General features: G+C 37.1%; 1 protein-coding gene across 9 annotated transcripts in view; it reads right to left on the reverse strand.

Annotated features, from left to right (window-relative positions):
- The window catches only part of CHL1 (cell adhesion molecule L1 like), a 207,272-nt gene that overhangs the window by 160,938 nt on the left and 27,073 nt on the right, over nucleotides 1-19,261 (reverse strand). The gene's annotated exons all lie outside the window — the stretch shown is intronic.

Below are 19,261 nucleotides of genomic sequence, written 5' to 3' on the forward strand. Positions count from 1 at the left end.
CAACATAAGGAATAAAGGAAGTGTTTCAACCAATACATACAATCCTTTTACTGCTAATTCCCAGATAATTTGAGGCTTGGCTTCCAATCCCTAAAAGATTGCTTATAAGCCTTTTTTCAGATGCTGTCCCATGAGTATACCTTTAAAAAGCTAAGACTTTCTGTTGAGCATAAGGATAGTCAAAAAAGTCAAAGAACTGGTTTTGCATACCAGTTGTCATAACTTAATGAGCATCATTCAGAAGAGCTAAATTCCGTCTAGTAATTCTAACTCATTCTGGTAGAAATTACTAATTAAAGATAGTTATAAAACTACAATATTTTTGGCCTGACAAAAAGAGAAGAACGGTTAAAATATCCAAGCAACTCAATTCCCTTTCTTTGCATTATTTGACAGTATCTTTGGCCTTATTTCAAAAGCTGCTGCCAAAAAGTTATAAACAGATTGCAATGCCTTCACAGAGAACTTCACACCAATACACTGAAAAACAAATTCTACCCTGGCAAGTATAAGAATAGTCCCTACTGCTGTCCAATTGACCAAGTGACACACTGCAAGGCTGTGCCCTGTCTACTTTTGTTTAGTGACCTCATTTCAAACCCTTTAGGCCTACTTCTAACACCATTATTATTTGCATTATTATAACACACAGAATTGTTTATGGAAGACTAACAACGCATAGAACAACATTTAATATGGCTCCTCGTCCATGGGTCCATGGGTCCATGGCACACATTGCTAGAGAATTACTGTGTTTACTGAGTTCTACAGGCTAATAGAAGAGTTTGACCTAACTAGAGGAGCACAGAAAATTGCCATCATTTTGGTGCGTCCAGCATCTTCTATGTGTTACAACAGTCATTCAACAGGGAAAAGAAGAAATGAAATATTTGCACATGTTGATTCCAAATGGGATCTGCTGATGCCCTGCCCATTGAATGAGGCTGAACTTAAATGATGTGATATAGGATGTCCTCGATCTATTCCAGTGATAAAGAATGTCACAAATCAGGTATATTCTACAACCAGGGAGCCACTTTTATAGTTCTAATATTAAATCTCTCTGAGACATCTTTCCAAAACCCATCCACGTCATATAGCTACTACAAGGGGCTCTTCCCAATGGCTCCCACCTTCTTAACACTCTCAGGGACACCCATGACAACAGGGATCAGTGCCCGTGCTGAATTATCCACACTCTCGCTTAGCATTTTCAAGACTATTGTTTGGCATTAGGCATGAAGACTGTAGCTACTGATCAAACTTATTTGTATGCTCACAGCAGCAGCACATGCCTGCTGAGCTCTCATCTGCTTCATTCAACTTCGGTTGAGAAAGCATTGCCATTAATCATGGATATAAGTTCTTTGCAACTAATCCAGTCACCGTGTGTGTGTGTGTGTGTGTGTGTGTGTGTGTGTGTGTGTGGCGTTGGTGAATATAAAGGATTATCTCTTGTTAGGTCTTTCATTATTTCATGTTGTAGGTATATGAGCTCCAAAATGGGGTACACAGACAATCCTTTAGAATGCAACAATTATATATGTATTTGAAATTGTAACACATATTAAAACCTTTATGTTGATATTAAAATATCTATATATACATATGTGAGTATACATGCTATTTTAAAATCATTTTATCTCATTCTTTCTAATTCTTGTTTCCTTTTCTGTTTTCTTACAGTAATATTTAGCACACTATGTATCTGGACAATTCAGATAAGCATATATTGGACATATAGGCTCAAACATTTTTAATGATAAGGGTATGCACATACACACACAATACTGTAGTCCAAGAAAATGTCTTTCTCATTTTACTTTTATGATATTTATCAGGATATATAATTCTTTGAATTTATTTAATCTACAAGACTTTATCCTTTCTCCCACCATCATTGATATAGATACCAATATCTTATTTTCTATTCTTAGCAAATAGTTGTTTCTTTTTCCAAAGTCCCTAAGTTTCCTCTACTTAAGAGATTTAAATAAATATACCTACCAAATGCAAAGAGGGGAATAAATAGAAAAACTGATGGGAAATTCTAAAGAATCTTGAAGTATATTAAAGCAAAATGGGCCTTTGGTTGGTTTTTACTGGGGGAAGATAAAAGCTTGAGTGAAAAAAATATATAAATACATAGTTTAGGTACATCAAATTAAACTGTACTCACTTAAGGAAACAAAACACGGAAAGAGAGAGAAAGCGCGCTAGAGGGAGAAATGGAACTTCCTCAAAAGCAAAAGGCATTAAAGGTGGAAAGGTGGATGAGGCTGGTCCACTCAGTGAACCGCACACCTGTGGCAGCAGCTTTGAATCAGGTAAACTCAGGTCGTCAGGCCTTCCTAATATGGACATCTTACTGCTCTGGTTATTTAGTATTTGAAAATAGTATTTTCCACACAATGTGGGCCCTAAAAGCAAACCAATGACTTCATCGGGTGCTTAGCAAAAGAAGCGGTGATCTCTTCCAATCCTGGAGGAAAAGTTGGCTGCCTAAGAATTATTTAGAGATATGTCACTTTTCTACATGGCACATTCCTAGCATATTTTTAAGGTGAATTCTCTTTACTTACTGAATTTACAACATATCATATGTAAATTGCAACTGCATTCTGGACAAAATTAACTAAAGACCAAATGGCTGTCATAATACTCTTGCTAGGTTTCACTCTGTATTTTACACAGTGAATCTTGAGTTCAGTAAGGGCATATTTCGATTGTTACTGTTACCCCAGTGTCACTGCCTGGCCCCATAACGAAGCTTAATAAATACATTTTGGATGGAGTTGAATGTCTGCAAGCTACACATACCAGAAAAATAGCAGTACCTCACAGTTACTCAATCTGACAGTCACAGGTGTGAATGTCACACACCGTTAGAGTAGGAGTCACCACCTTACCACCACTGTGCCTAGCAAAGGGACACTGTAACATAGAGAAAAAAGAGACAGAGGAGCTGAAAATAAAGTGTGTACTCACTCCCTGTGTGACATAACCTTTTGGAACGCCAATGGTCCCATTGGTAAATAAGGGATAATGGTATCTATCTTGCAGGATAGGTGTGAAGGATAAGGATTAACTTGTATAAAATGCTTAGCTCAGGGCTGGGATCTAAAAGGTGTTCAGTAACCTGAGGGGCAGCACAGATCCCCTTTACCACCCAGAGGCAGTCAATGAGGCTGGGAGGAGCACTTGATCAGATATCACTGAAACTCAGCCAATGGGACGAAACCACACTACCCCAAATGGTAACACCGGAGCCTTGACAAATGCTCTATAAGCCACATGTGTGAACAGTTACATGTCTTATTCTCACAAGACAGAAGAGGATTTCTTTAATAATGTTTTTCAAGCTTGTGAGTTTTCCTTAAGGCCAGGAAAAAAAAAAAAAAAAACCTCTTTAATTTTTGCCTCCCTAGTACTCAAGAACAGTGACTGTCATATTGTCAGATGCTGGTTGCTTAATAAATGTACATTGAATGAAAATACCTATTCTATATGTTTGTGTTGTGTGTTTACATGTGTGTATGTGTGCAGTGTATGTATGTATTTGGAATCAAGAGTGGCTATTTTTTTTCTGTTTTTATTTTACTTTATTTTAAAAATGTACCTAATCTCAATTAATCTCAAACACTGGGGATGTTTTAGTGATTTTAAAAACAGACTGAGAGCACCTCAGCTTTCTGTCAATATTTGGGTCAATATTCTTAAAAAGTTGGGATTGAAAACACCTCTTTTTCTCTCATCAACTAGCATTTGCCTGGCAGGAATGAGCTCTTGATTCAAATCACTGAAGTCCATTTGCTCAAAATGTGTACCAAGATACTCAATTCGATTTTTTTGAATGAATATAGTTTCTTTTAAAAAGAAACTGATACATGATGCAAATAATATTCCCTAGAATATAAGCTGGTAGTACAATAAAAATGAGCACACAACAGAAATTCTTCAATATGCTTAACATAAAATGATGCACAATAAAATGAGAATTAGGAAAACTGATCAACAGCAAAAGTTGCTTTGGGAAATTATTTATAAGCAAAACCACATACAAGAAATATGAAAATGATGAATTTTGCACTATATGTTAACTAACTAGAATTTAAATAAAAAATTGGGGAAAAATATTGAGTTTGTTCCTATGAATACATTTGAAGGAATACTGTGAGAGAAAATAGTCCCCATTTCTGATCACTAGTTGCAGCATGTGGTTTACTCAAAAACAATTACTGACCCCCTCCTAAGGGTCATACGGGATTTTTCTTCTAACATTAATTGAAGACATACTTTGTGCTGCACGTTGTACTAATTTATCTGTTATTCACAAGTGCCCTCTAAATTAGGTATGACTGACCCTAATTTTATAGAAGATGTAATGAATTCAAATAGATTAGGGAGCCTGTACAACATCACGATGAAAGTGAGTGGCAGAGCCATGATGGGAACCTGTCCATGTAACTAGAAGCTCATGGCTTTATCTACACTAGCCTGACTTCCTTATTCCATCATTCATGTAATATACCTTGAGTTTGTGAAAAGGATTACATGGTAGTCATTTCTCTATCTCCTACTATTTTTTAAAGTCATACATCCAACTGTTGTAAGGAGGCTAATAGAAGAATACTCTAGGGCAAGTCAGAAGACCATGTGAATTTTATTGCTAGCTTTATCATTAACAATGCTTATTAACAGCAAGTTTCTTAACCAAGTTAGGTCTCAGTAGCCTCATTTACAACATGAGAATGCTAACAACTATTTTTTACAGTTTCTTTTTGCCTTAAAAGTTTATGACTACAGGAAAGGGGTGCCTGGGTGGCTCAGTCGGTTAAGTGGCCAACTCTTGATTTTGGCCCACGTAGTGATCTCAGGGTCCTGGGATGGAGTCCTGTGTTGGGCTCCATGCTAAGCAGGGAGTCTGCTTGAGATTCTCCCTCTCCCTCTACCCCTCCCCTGCTCACATGTGCTCCAGCTCTCTAATAAATAAATCTTTAAAAAAAAAAAAAAAGCTTATGATTACAGGAAAAATTGCTCTGATAATGGAGCTGAAAGAGATGATTATAGGAAAAATTGCTCTGATAATGGAGCTGAATAAGAAAGAGAAGGGCAAATTATATATAATATTAGAGAGGCTGGGGGATGAACTTTTACACAAGGGAAGATTAAATGATTAGAAATCTAAACTGTGGAAAGATGAATACACAGAACAGATAGATCAAAATGAATAAAATCTTGAAAGTTCCAGGAGAGGTGAATATAATTATGTTTTCTATAATCTTGGACTTTTATAACTTGAAAGAGTAAAGATTCCCTCAGAAATAAATTGAGAGCAAATCATATACAACAGAATTCTATTACCATGACAGGTCATAAATGTCAAAGAAGTACCTAGCTTCCAGAAAGGTTGAGAGCTATTTTTGGCAAGTGCACTCACAGTTTATTAATAGAAAGCAGGGTTTATACCCTACTTTAAGGGTATTTACCATTTGAGAACATTGCGGAGAACCAATATACCTCTCAAGAACCCTTCCCTTCTCTATGGATGGCTGATCTAGAAGGAACTGGATCTGACCAATGCTACCAATTACACTCAGGAACTTTGGAGTTTTCAGCCAGTGAGCATGTAGCACACAGCAGGTGATCAAGAAATATTTGTTTAAATGAATGAGTTCTGCCACTTCCTAGCTGTGTCACCTTGGGAAAATTATGCAACTCCTCATTTTCTCTGCAATCAACTGTGGACAGGATTTATTCTGTTGCTATCTGAGAGGTGAAGATCAACATGACTGATCCCCTACAGGAATCCCTCTCAGAGAGGAAGTTTTCTCATAAAGAGTTTAAGGGAATTTGTTGTAGCAGAATACCAGAGTGGTAGAGTAGGTCCTGAGGCCACAGGCCACATCTACAAGGCACAGGCCCCTCATGGCACCATCTGTGGTCTTCCAACCATGAATACTGAGAACAACCCCGGAGGGGCAAGATTCAGCCACAGTACCTAGTCAAATCACAAAGCTTGGACTAGAGCCCTATGACACCAAGGGAGAAGCTGTTGTTTTTCCAAATCATACAACGTAGAAGTCTCACCTACCAGAGGCCAGAGTCCCTCTTATGGACCTGCCCATCCCGTTTATCACCCTGTTGTGTGATGGGCAGGAACATTCTTCATTTTCTCAATTCTGCTGATTGTACTGTAGCAAATGAAATCGTGTTTGAAATGGTTTTGAAAGTAGTAAGTAAAAATGTCAATGTTTTATGTTAAGAATAAATTGAATAGATAATCTTTTAGATCTCAAACAGGGTCTAGCTCTGATTTTATATTACTTTCTAATGCAACTGTAGATTGTCTCCCCAGGAAGTACCAATGTCCATAGCAAATCTGCAATTCTGAACACAACTGACTGAGGATCACTTTGCTTTTGTATATTATCCAAAATGTATGCGATGATCATCTCATATATCAGAAAAGCAAAGCTCTCCTTTGACTAAAGCCTGATCAAATCAGGTGGTTGTGGACAAGTTAATACCAAGGTCAGGCTCATTCAGTAATGAGATAATAGGATACATTCACGTGGGGCTTGCTGTATGCCAGGCACGGCTCTGTTTTTTATTTTATGAATTCATTTTATCCTTACAAGCTATGAGGCAGACACTTTTTGTTTTTAAGTTCCTCATTTTAAAGATAAGGCAACTGAGGCACAAAGAATTTACATACTGCCTAGGATTACAAAACCGTTTCTCTGGGATCAGCTTTATAACTGCGATAGTCTTACATACTACCAAAGGTACGGTCACAGCATCAGAGCATTTTTAAGCCAGACTCGTGTTCTTTAGGGCTGCAAACTTAGTGACCACACATATTTTCAATCACGATTAAAGAATGGAATTCCAAGTCATTAAAAGTCATACTAAAGTACGTATGAAAACTGCATGAAAGTCTTTCAGGCACATTTAGGTACGAAAACAAGTTAATATCACTATTAGCACTTTCTGCCTGAAGGCATCGTACAAGGGATCTTTGTTCATTCATTCAAGTATTTATTACTTGACTACTCTATGTCCGGCACTGTGGCAAAGGCCTGCCCATGAATGGAGAGCCCTATGTCCCTGAAATAAGAACTCGTCTAAACACATCCAATCCCAGGATATTATTCCCAATTTCCTGCTTGAGCCATTCCACCTGCTGCTTTGGTCAGAGTATTTGCTCAAACAGCTTTCAACCCCCGACCAGCCTCCACTGTCGTTGCTCCATTGGCCTATGGACCTTAGGATCTCTGCTTCCCTCTCATCTTCCCCAAAGCACACCTAGGGCTACGCTCTCTAACTCTTCCTCAAAAGAAGATTAAGTTTCAGTACTCTGTCCACATTCCCAATATTTTTCAGTCCTGTCTGCATTTTAGTATTGATAGCTACAGTAACAATACTGTGGTGGTGATTGTCTCATACCACAACAGTAAACCTTCGGAGACAAATAATTTTCAAGTGGTTTTACTATTCCACCCATGAGAAACTCATTTCTTTTTTACCTATGATGTCATGTTAGAAAGGCTTTGAAGGAGATGGCAATTGGTTAAGGTGGATAACTTGTGGGTTATATTTTTGGTTTTGGTTTTTTCTTTTTTTTTTTCTGTTTTTTTTTTTAATTTTTTTATTGTTATGTTAATCCCCATACATTACATCATTAGTTTTAGATGTAGTGTTCCATGATTCATTGTTTGTGCATAACACCCAGTGCTCCATGCAGTACATGCCCTCTTTAATACCCATCACCAGGCTAACCCATCCTCCCACACCCCTCCCCTCTAGAACCCTCAGTTTGTTTTTCAGAGTCCATCATCTCTCATGGTTCGTCTACCCCTCCGATTTCGCCCCCTTCATTCTTCCCCTCCTGCTATCTTTTTCTTTTTTTTTTTTCTTAACATATATTGCATTATTTGTTTCAGAGGTACAAATCTGAGATTCAACAGTCTCGCACAATTCACAGTGCTCACCAGAGCACACACCCTCCCCAGTGTCCATCACCCAGTCACCCCATCCCTCCCACCCCACCCCCCACTCCAGCAACCCTCAGTTTGTTTCCTGAGATTAAGAATTCCCCATATCAGTGAGGTCATATGATACATGTCTTTCTCTGTTTGACTTATTTCGCTCAGCATAATACCCTCCAGTTCCATACACGTCGTTGCAAATGGCAAGATCTCATTCCTTTTGATGGCTGCATAATATTCCATTGTGTGTGTGTGTGTGTGTGTGTGTGTGTGTGTGTGTGTGTGTATACACACACCACATCTTCTTTATCCATTCATCTGTCGATGCACATCTTGGCTCTTTCCACAGTTTGGCTATTGTGGACATTGCTGCTATAAACATCGGGGTGCACATACCCTTTCGGATCCCTACTTTTGTATCTTTGGGGTAAATACCCAGTAGTGCAATTGCTGGATCGTATGGTAGCTCTATTTTCAACTTTTTGAGGAACCTCCATACTGTTTTCCAGAGTGACTGCACCAGCTTGCATTCCCACCAACAGTGTAGGAGGGTTCCCCTTTCTCCGCATCCCCGCCAACATCTGTCATTTCCTGACTTGTTAATTTTAGCCATTCTGACTGGTGTGAGGTGGTATCTCACTGAGGTTTTGATTTCGATTTCCCTGATGCCGAGTCATGTTGAGCACTTTTTCATGTGTCTGTTGGCCATTTGGATGTCTTCTTTGGAAAAATGTCTGTTCATGTCTTCTGCCCATTTCTTGATTGGATTCTTTGTTCTTTGGGTGTTGAGTTTGATAAGTTCTTTATAGATTTTGGATACTAGCCCTTTATCTGATATGTCATTTGCAAATATCTTCTCCCATTCTGTCGATTGTCTTTTGGTTTTGTTGACTGTTCCCTTTGCTTTGCAAAAGCTTTTTATCTTGATGAAGTCCCAATAGTTCATTTTTGCCCTTGCTTCCCTTGCCTTTGGCGATGTTTCTAGGAAGAAGTTGCTGCGGCTGAGGTCTCTTTTTCTTTTTTTTTTTGCTTTATTATGAGTATTAAATGTCCACTGTAGAGATCTGGTAAAATACAAATAGTTATGTATACACATACATATACACATATGTATGTGAATATATTTGTATATGTAAATATATGCACATATACATATGCATATATATAATAAAATCATCTGTCAAAGGTAAAAACTACTAAGTGCATTTCCTTTCCCAGTTAATATATCAATATTCAACCAGTGCTATACACACACACATATGTATATATACATACAAATATGTAAAAAATATTGTGTATCTCTACATTAACATTATAAACACTTTACCTTATAGAATAATCTAACACACCATTTTATGTTCTTCAGCTTAAGCCAATCTTCGCATAAATAGAAAACTAGCTTGAGTTTAAACACGCTGATATATGTTCAAACATTAATGTAAAATCGTATTTAGTCAGTGTAATTTATAACAATAAAATTTTGGTAACAACCTAAATGCTCAGTAATAGAGAAATAATAAGTACCTAGAATAGACTGTGTATTAGACAACTTTGTAGTTTTAAAAAAATGTGTTTCCAAAGAATATTGAATGCTGAGAGAAATTTCTTATGTTATAAAATTAGATGAAATAAAGCACTACAAAATTTCATATGAAGTATGAGTTCAATTTTGCCAAAAAAAAAAAAAAAAAGGTATGATTCTATAGCTTCATGGGAAGTAACACTGGAAGAGACGAGGAGAGATTGAAGATGATCTAATTTAATAAATACTTTTTTAATGATCATGAATTATCTTTTGTATCAAAATAAACAAGAGAGGAAATCAAAACTTTTTTTTTCCCTCCAAAGCTGCATAGTCATTTGAGCTAGGTAAGTAAATGGCTCAGTTTATGAAGCTATAAAGAAAAGAATGGCATTCGGGTGGGGGTGTTGCTGGCTATGGGACAGCAGGAGAGGAAACTAAGAAGCCTAGGAAATCAGGGCATAGTCAACAAGACAGATGAAGTTTGAGAGGCTGAAGACGAGGGCAAAGAGTAGATAAAATAGATGTGATGCTGAAAAGCTGGATTGCGGTGAAGGTGTGAAGAGCCCTGGGTGTCATGCTTAGATAATTAAACTTCATCTTGGAACAGAAGACCATTGTGTGCTTTTAGTAGAAAATGACAAGTTCAAATTTATGTATCAGGATGATTATTCTAGTTCATATCTTTGTATTCTCAGATAAACTCAAGGTTCCAAGGATGTTGGATGTCTTGATTCATTAGGAAGTAAAGAAAAAGGGAAGAAAAGAAGCAACTGAATTGATTTTGTCTAAGATGTTGAGTTCAGCCCTTACCTTAGAGGAAGAATTTTAAGTGCTCCTTGGTTCCTTTCAGAGAAGGTCTTTGAGCAGAGAAGGGAGCAAAGCAGCTTAGAAAATTCTAGATATGATGTAAAGTTAAATGATGGGGAACACAAACAGCAACAACAAACAGCAAGGGTACAGATACTCATTAGCTGTACCCTTAAGTAGGTCACAACCACCATGAACTTCTGCATCCTCCTTTTTTTAAATTGGAGCTAACAAAAATCTGCCTCACCACCCTGAGTGGAAATAAGATTTTATAAATGATAAACCACGTAACAGAGATAATGTCAATGAAATCAGTATGCCAAAGCCATATGTGCATTCCTATGTTAATTGAGGCATTATTCACAATAACCAAGCTATAAACAACCTAGGTGTCTGCTGATGGATGAATGGATAAAGAAAGAGTGACACACACACACATACACACACTGAAATATGATTCAGCCATAAAAAAGAAGGAAATCCTGCCATTTGCAACAACATGGATAAACCCAGAGGACATTATGCTATTGAAATAAGTCAGACACTAAAGGAAAAATACTGTATGATCTCATTTATGTGTGTGTAATCTGAAAAAGTCAAACTTATAGAAGCACAGAGTGCTGGCTGCCAGGGACTTGGGTGGGGGTTAGTCAAAGGGTACAAATTTTCAGTTATAAAATGATTAAGTTCTGGGGAGCTAATGGACAGCAGGGTGACTAGAGTTAATAATACTTTATTGTGTACTTGAAATTTGCTAAGAGAGTAGATCCTAAATACCCCCCCCACACACACACACACAAGGTAACTATATGAGGTGGTGGATATGTTCATTAGCTTGATTGTGGTAATCATTTGGCAGTGTATATGTATATAAAATCATGTTGCACACTTTATTTTTTTTTAAAGATTTTATTTATTTATTTGTCAGAGAAGAGAGAGAGATAGAGAGCGTGAGCCCGAGCAGGGGGAGTAGCAGGCTCCCCACTGAGCAAGGAGCCCCATGCGGGATTCGATTCCAGGACCCTGGGTTCATGACCTGAGCTGAAGGCAGATGCTTAACCGACTGCCACCCAGTTGTCCCTGCACACTTTAAATATACACAATTTTTATGTGTCAGTTATACCACAATAAAGCTAAGAAAAAACGATGTTTCAATTAAAAATAGTCTAACATAATTATTATTTTATATATACTCAATAGCAAATGGAAAGTTTGTTGTGTAAAAAATAAGAGCAAAACCCAACTTATAAAACTGTGAAAGTAAAGAGCTAATCAGCAGAGCATGAATCAGTTACTCAATAACTAAAAAAAAATCTAAAGGCATCTGGCGCCTCATTTGGAAGAGTATGCAATTCTTGATCTCAGGGTTGTGAGTTCGAGCCCTACATTGGGTGTAGAAATGATTAAAAAATAAATAAACTTTAGAAACTGCTACAAAGAGATGTCATAAGATGTCTAAAAACTGAAGGACATTTAGACATTTAGAGTGTAATAGTCTAAATAGTCTAAGTAGACTATTTAACCTCTAATTCATCATAATAAAATGATAATTCCTATTAATTATAATGCAGAACAGAATATACAAATTCAATGACAATTCTCAAAATATCTTTAATGTGGATCAAATAAAAAGGACTATATATGAAGAGCTCCAGGAAACTGTGTGCAAGTGGAATGATAAACTTAATGGTGTTACTCAAGAGACCAAATTAATAATTTGAAACAACCTGAACGTATGTGGGCCAAGACCATGATTCCCCAGTGCCTCCACAATGAGTTCAATACATGGTAGATGCCAAACTACTCTCAGTGAAAGAGATGAATATATGAATTCTAAGCATAACATTGTGGTCAACCAGTAGGGGTTACCATGCCTTTCACTCCAACCAAAAAGTGATCAGCAAATCAATCAGAAATATAAGGTGATCCAAAGATTTTTGACAATGTTAAAAGTAGAATATCATTAGGGATACTTTGAAAAGCATCTATTACAACAAAATTGGTACTGGGCTAGGTAAGTTGGAAGTATAGTTGAGGATCACACCAACACATTTACAGTGAGATACATTTGGGGTGATAGAGAATAAGAAATAAAATCTAGAGATACACTGTCAGTTGAAAATTTCAATTAACATAAACATTTTTAGATATTAAAAGACAACATTTAGAAAAATACTATATTTAACGCAGTCCTATTTTACAAAATGTGAAAGTTCACCTGTGGGCCAGGTCTGTTTCAGTTTTCCATAAAATTGTGCATCTGTAATTATCTACACATTTCAAGCAAAAGAGGAATAGATGGTGGTGGTAATTTTGGTGGTGAGGAAAGAAAGAAAGAAAAGAACCTGCCACAATTATGGGAAATAACCAAAAAAAAATTTTTTTAAGAAATATTGGGGAAAGTTATTCAGATCTCCAATCTGCACTGATATTCTCCTCCAGTAGAATTTCCATTAGACAAAAACTCTTAGTAAATATAAACCAATATATTAAACTCACTCTTCAGGTACCCAGTACTATAGTACCAGTACCACCAATTAATGTGAAATGGAAATTGGTGATGATTTATCTAGGTAAGGGGTTCTTAACTCCATGAAGGTCACAGATGCATTTGAAAATCTGCAGAAAGCTAAGGACTCTCTCCAGAAGCATACACATATGTTCATGCATACACTGTATTGAACACAATTACAGCGGTTTCAAAAATTATTCAAACTACTCAAGACAAAGTTCAACGTAAAAAGTAAATATTCGGCCTCAAAACAGAGAACTAAAATCTGTTGTAATTGTTTAATCAAATTTTATTGCAAACTACCTATATTATAACAATATAAAACCTTACATTTTAGGGGCGCCTGGGTGGCTCAGTTGGTTAAGCAACTGCCTTCGGCTCAGGTCGTGATCCTGGAGTCCCAGGATCGAGTCCCGCATCGGGCTCCCTGCTCGGCAGGGAGTCTGCTTCTCCCTCTGACCCCCCTCCCTCTCATGCTCTCTGTCTCTCATTCTCTCTCTCTCTCAAATAAATAAATAAAAAATCTTTAAAAAAAAAAAAAAAACCTTACATTTTATAACACTCTCACAAAGATTTTTTTTTCATTTAATCCCTTAAAACAAGTTTGTGTCAATTTGTTAGATTCACTTAAAAATGAGGAAAAATAAAATGCAGAGGGTTAAGTTACTTCTTTAATATCACAGGTAGCAAGTGACAAAGGTCAAGTGTAGAACCCAGTATTGGGATTCCAATTCCAGTCCTTTCTCAACAATGTCATGACCCAATTTCTATATCAGAAAAACAAGTGGTGTACACACTTTGTGAAGGTGCACAGTTTAAAATGACACAAAACAAATTTAGTCCTTCACTATGAAAGGAAATCTCTTCTTCCTTGCTTGGCTTTTCTTTTTTCTTTCCTTTTTTTTTTTTTTCTTCAAATCATCAGTTGGTGGTTTGTTATGACCCAGTGAATGAGCTGTGGACCAGAGCTTCCCTACTTGGGATTTTGTCAGTTTTAAGCTTTTGCTTTCATCTATTTCTGTTTAACATGACACAAAAGCCTGAGAGAACCACCACTTCCTTAGTCTCTCCACATAATCCAGGTGTCATACAGGAGCTTAAAAGACATGTTATTCTCTTCATTTTATCATGAATGCTCCAAATTTTTATACAAGAGATCCTTTGATCCTTCAGAAGCAAGCTCCTTTTTGAAGTTGTGGTAACCAAGTGTTGAAGAGGGTTCTTCCAGGAGGGGCCAGTTGGTCACTCAGTACACATTTTAAATACTCACTTTGTACAGCTCCTTATTGGCTCTTTATAATGCTGCAGACACTCATGGTGGGGGAGAAGGGTGAGGGAGGATCCACTTAAAGCAAAGCAAAACAAAACAAAAGCAGCAAAAACTAAGAGGTGGTCAACTCCTTTTACTGGAAGAACCACAATGATATGAAGGGAGGAAAATTTTACCTAATGGAGCCTCAAATGGGGGAAGTAAGAGGGACACAGGCAAGTAATTGATTTGCAAGTTCAAAACAAGAAAAGTGTAAAGATTAGGCCTAAATTGCATGCAATCAACATCATTTTCTGTTTTCTCAAAAGCACATAGAATATAACAAAGTATATTCTGAACCCAGCTATAACGATCCCACTGAAATCCCAATAGGCATTTTATACCCACAGAGAGTGGACACACTGTAGTAGTTGAGAGCTGAACTAATTATCTGGAAAATTCAAGCAAAAAACCCTTTTCTCTATTCCTTCCATATGGACATTATTTCAGGAAATATGAGGCTCTAGAGATTTACATAGTCTAGAAACTAGACTCTGTTCTGAGCAGCCTGCTCTCCTTTGGACATTCACATTTTTGGCTTTGAGAAATGCAATATTCTCAGGTTATTTCTTGCATTAATTATTCACAGTATAGCTGGAGTAGATGCAACTGCATTGCTTCTGTATTCTAAGAAAAGATTTGGGCAACTTATCGATGGAGGCATGGGGAAACCGGCCAGTCAGAGAATGTTTTGTGAAAGGCATTTTCTCCTGTCACTTTTTTACACATCAGTGCTCAAAATTAATGAAGTTTCCGAAGGACATAGCAATTAGAAAAAAAACATTAGGAAAAACTTGTAATAAATTATGTCAGGCATAAAACATGTTGGGAGAAATTATAATTAATAAAAAGTGAAATGTTACACCACCTTAAAATAGAAAGCAGAATCTCTCTTACAAACAACACACGGGGCTAATGCAAAAATCAATGTTCACTGTGCTGGTTGCCTGCAAAAGTACACAATTAATCCTGTGTAAACTAACCTATCAGCCATGTGCACTGCAGGATTCCTGATAACTATTAGGCTGCACAATCTATTAAAGAAAGAGAACTTTAATGAGGTCCCATGAGAATCTAAAAATTTAAATCACTTTTTTTCTCTCTAAAAAAACATTTTTACCTCATTTAATGGACATTACTTTCCATATCTGATATACATATGGTCAAATCCACCATTAAAACAATCATCAGGAACCAGAAAGACAGCTTGTCTTGAGTTTAAAATATACTACCGAGGTGATTTCAAAGCAATAGAGGATTTAGAGCTCTACATGAAAAAGATGCCGCCTTATCTTCTTCTTGGCTTTTTTTTTTTTTTTAAAGATTTTCTTTATTTATTTGAGAGAGAGAGAATGAGAGAGAGCACATGAGAGGGGTTAGGGTCAGAGGGAGAAGCAGACTCCCTGTTGAGCAGGGAGCCCGATGCGGGACTTGATCCAGGGACTCCAGGATCATGACCTGAGCCGAAGGCAGTCGCTTAACCAACTGAGCCACCCAGGCGCCCCTTCTTCTTGGCTTTGATAGCAATCTATTGCTATCCTATGTCACTGGACCTCACAAGGGCTAATGAGCCATTCTAAAATTGTATTACCACCAATATACTTACTATGTGAAGATACGGAGTCCCATGTGCATTCAGTCTATGAAAATTATAATCTGCTTAATTCCACTACAAAAAATAAATAGAAATAAAGTAACTATTTAGGTATGATCATTTTAAAAATACTGTCCCTATTACACATGCATAACTGAGTATATATAAAAATGTCTTAGTCATGTGTAGGTATCCCACTTAATATTTAACATCTAAATAGACATTTTTGCACAGTTTAAGCAGAAACACGGTTTAAATATTTTTCTGGCGGGGCGCCTGCGTGGCTCAGTTGGTTAAGCTCCTAACTCTTGATTTCAGTTCAGGTCATGATCTCAGGGTCATGAGATCAAGCCCCGTGATGGGCTAAGCGCTGAGCGTGGAGACTGCTTAAGATTCTCTCTCCCTCTTCCTCTGCCCTCCCCCCTTACCAGCTCTTTTTAACTACAATATATAGGATTATATATAGGATTACCCCAATCACTATATATAGTGATTGGGGTAATCCTCTAAGGGCCTTTTTTTTTTTTCTCAATTCTTAGATTGTATGTAATTCCATCCAAAAGCATGCCACCTGGACAGAGACTAAATGATTCTTCAAACACTCCCCTGTGTTTTCATTACATACTTAACTGAATTGAAATTCCCTTGAAGAAAACATATCATTATTAAAACTACACATTCCAAAAACATCATTAAACTTGGTCTCAACTTCTTCTGAATCCTGATTCTTTAATCTCAACAGCAGTCTTGTGATAGATCAAATCCATTCAGGTATTGTTTGTCTCAACTGCAAAGCTGTATGCCAAAATAAATAGGTGCATGGATGGATCCATCTATCAGTTGGTAGATGGATAGATACATCAGGGCATTAGCTGTGATAAATGTAAGAGAGAAAATGAGAAGTCCTGTCACTCATCTTCCTTGAGCCCGTGTGGATTGCTGAAGGAGCTCAGCCTGAGCCAATAACCTCTCCTGAAGAGCACTGGGCTGCTTCCCTTCCCTTTGGCTCACTGCTGGAAGCAAACATGGCAGACTGCAGATACTGTAACAAAATCACTAATGGGAGACCCAAAGTAATGAGTGCAGGTATCTCCAGGAGTGGACAGATAGTAAAAAGAGAAGTGAGACAAAAAAGAAGATCCCAGAGGAGAAAACAATGTAGATGCACAGAGGAGAGCAATTTGTCTAAAAGGCTGGAAAGCCCCTAAGTACTAAAAAAAGCCGACATTTCCGCTGTAACTCTCCCGCACTAAAACTGTAGTTGGTGTCCACACATGCTATTTTCTCCAGAATTTGCTCTATTTCTGAAAGCTTTTGATTTCTATTCTATGTCTTTTGTTTCCTCTCTCCAAACATATGTCACCTACTGTATTTCAAAGTGTTATGAACCTTTTAGCCCTTATTTCCATAGAAAGCAATTAAGAATGCTAGAGAAAAGACAGGGTTTTTGTTTGCTTTTCTCATTTAGCTCAGAAGCATAATACTCTCCCCATCAGTCCTAAGGAGCATCGCTTCCTGTTGCACACATACCCAGTGCTAGTCCAGGCCCCAACTTCAGGTCTACCTTTATGGGACTAATAGATCATTTCCTGTCTTCCCATGTTTCTTCTCATATATTTTCTATAAAAAGTGAAGCAGAAAAATATTTTTAAAAATGATTTACAAGACAACTTCCTGCTTAGTTTTAATAGATGGGCATTCATAGGTGGTGGTTATTAAAGTAAAAGTAAGACATGGGTGGGAGGAGGTGGATAACATTTATACATTTTCAACCCTGGTAATAACTACACCTGCTGCTTTCTTACATGACATAAACACTGATTTTACCAATGAAGAACTCCTGGTGAAATTATTTACCTGAAATAATAGGCATGAATTAAACTAACATGCATTTCAGCTTTCACCAAAAATTTTCCCTGGTTTCAGCATGAAAATATTTTGACAAGGACTAAGACACCCTTCTTGTTATGTTTTCAAAACTCTCCTATGTGTAGTCTATCAGAAAGTATCTACTTGTAGTGGATTGTCTACTAAACATTGGGGAGAGGAGGAAGCATTTTGGAAAATGACGGGAAAGATAAAAAATATAAGGTAATTTTTTTCTCTAACAGTCATAGAAATATTTCCACTTTAAGAAAAGGCAGAAAAGTACCAATTATCTCCTTCATTACCTATTTCACAATCACTCTCTTGATTTTGGAAACCTAGAGAAGCACAATCACTGTTAAGTTCCTAGACAATGGTGGTGGTGAGTATGTATGTTTATGTGAGTGTGGGACTATCAGTGGGTGCATGGGCATAAGAAACTGAATTGCTGGGGTGCCTGGGTGGCTCAGTCGTCAAGCGTCTGCCTTCGGCTCACGTCATGATCCCAGGTCCTGGGATCGAGCCCGGTATCGGGCTCCCTGCTCAGCAGGTAGCCTGCTTCTCCCTCTCCCACTCCCCCTACTTGTGTTCCCTCTCTCGCTGTGTCTCTCTCTGTCAAATAAATAAAATCTTTAAAAAAGAAAGAAAGAAAGAAAGAAAGAAAGAAAGAAAGAAAGAAAGAAAGAAAGAAAGAAAGAAAGAAAGAAAGAAAGAAACTGAATTGTTTCATGTTTGACCCAGCTTTCACTTTGGCTTTATGAGCTGTCTTATAAAGGAAAAAAAAAAAAAAAGATATGTTTTAAGAATTAATATAGACTCCATTCTACTGGATGAATCTCTATATTCATTTTCAGACTTCAGAGATGTTAAATTTGGCTTAACTCTAAGAATCAAATAAAAGACAATCTGATACCCTGTACAACTTCCATCCCAACGCTTATTACTCCTCTATTAACAGTCTTCCTGAGTTAGAATGTAGGCTCTGTAAGGGTAGGTAGCATTCCAGTTGCTCAGCATTGTTCCTGAACTTAATAGACAACACGGTATCCTAAGTGTTCAATACTACCTATTGAATGAATAAAGGATTTATGAGCTTAATCCTCTAGTCAGTTAGTACCTGACACAGTCCTTTTATTTTATTTTCTCAAAATATTTTTTTTCCTTTTGAGTTAAAATCAATTTTTTGCATTTTCTCTTCCACTAAATTCTGTTACTTAATGTAGTCAATATGGTTTTTGATAATTCAGTGAATCTAGTAATATTAACAAATGCAACAAGCATGTATTTAGCAAAAGCTACATGCCAGTCACTGCTGTAACAGTTTTAAAAATATTTCATTTAGTAATTGCAACAATCTTCTGAGATATGTCCTATTCTTTATCCATGATACAATGTAGTTACAGTACAAAAATACCACATTCTGAACAGATTACTCCTTTAAAAACAAAAGATGGTATACTGCCCACACAAAAGTTATTTTAACTCTATGGGTCAATACTTAGAGAGCCTTTACCTTCTAATATTAACTTTGCAATGCAGATTTGTGTTCCCATAACACTTCACTTAAGTATCACTATTTTATATCATATAGTGATAGTGATGGACCAAAATGTTTTCACCAAAAGTTCACTTAATTTCATGGATATTTCAACCGGAA

This window comes from Halichoerus grypus, chromosome 1, assembly GCF_964656455.1.
Source record: "Halichoerus grypus chromosome 1, mHalGry1.hap1.1, whole genome shotgun sequence".
NCBI lineage: Eukaryota > Metazoa > Chordata > Mammalia > Carnivora > Phocidae > Halichoerus > Halichoerus grypus.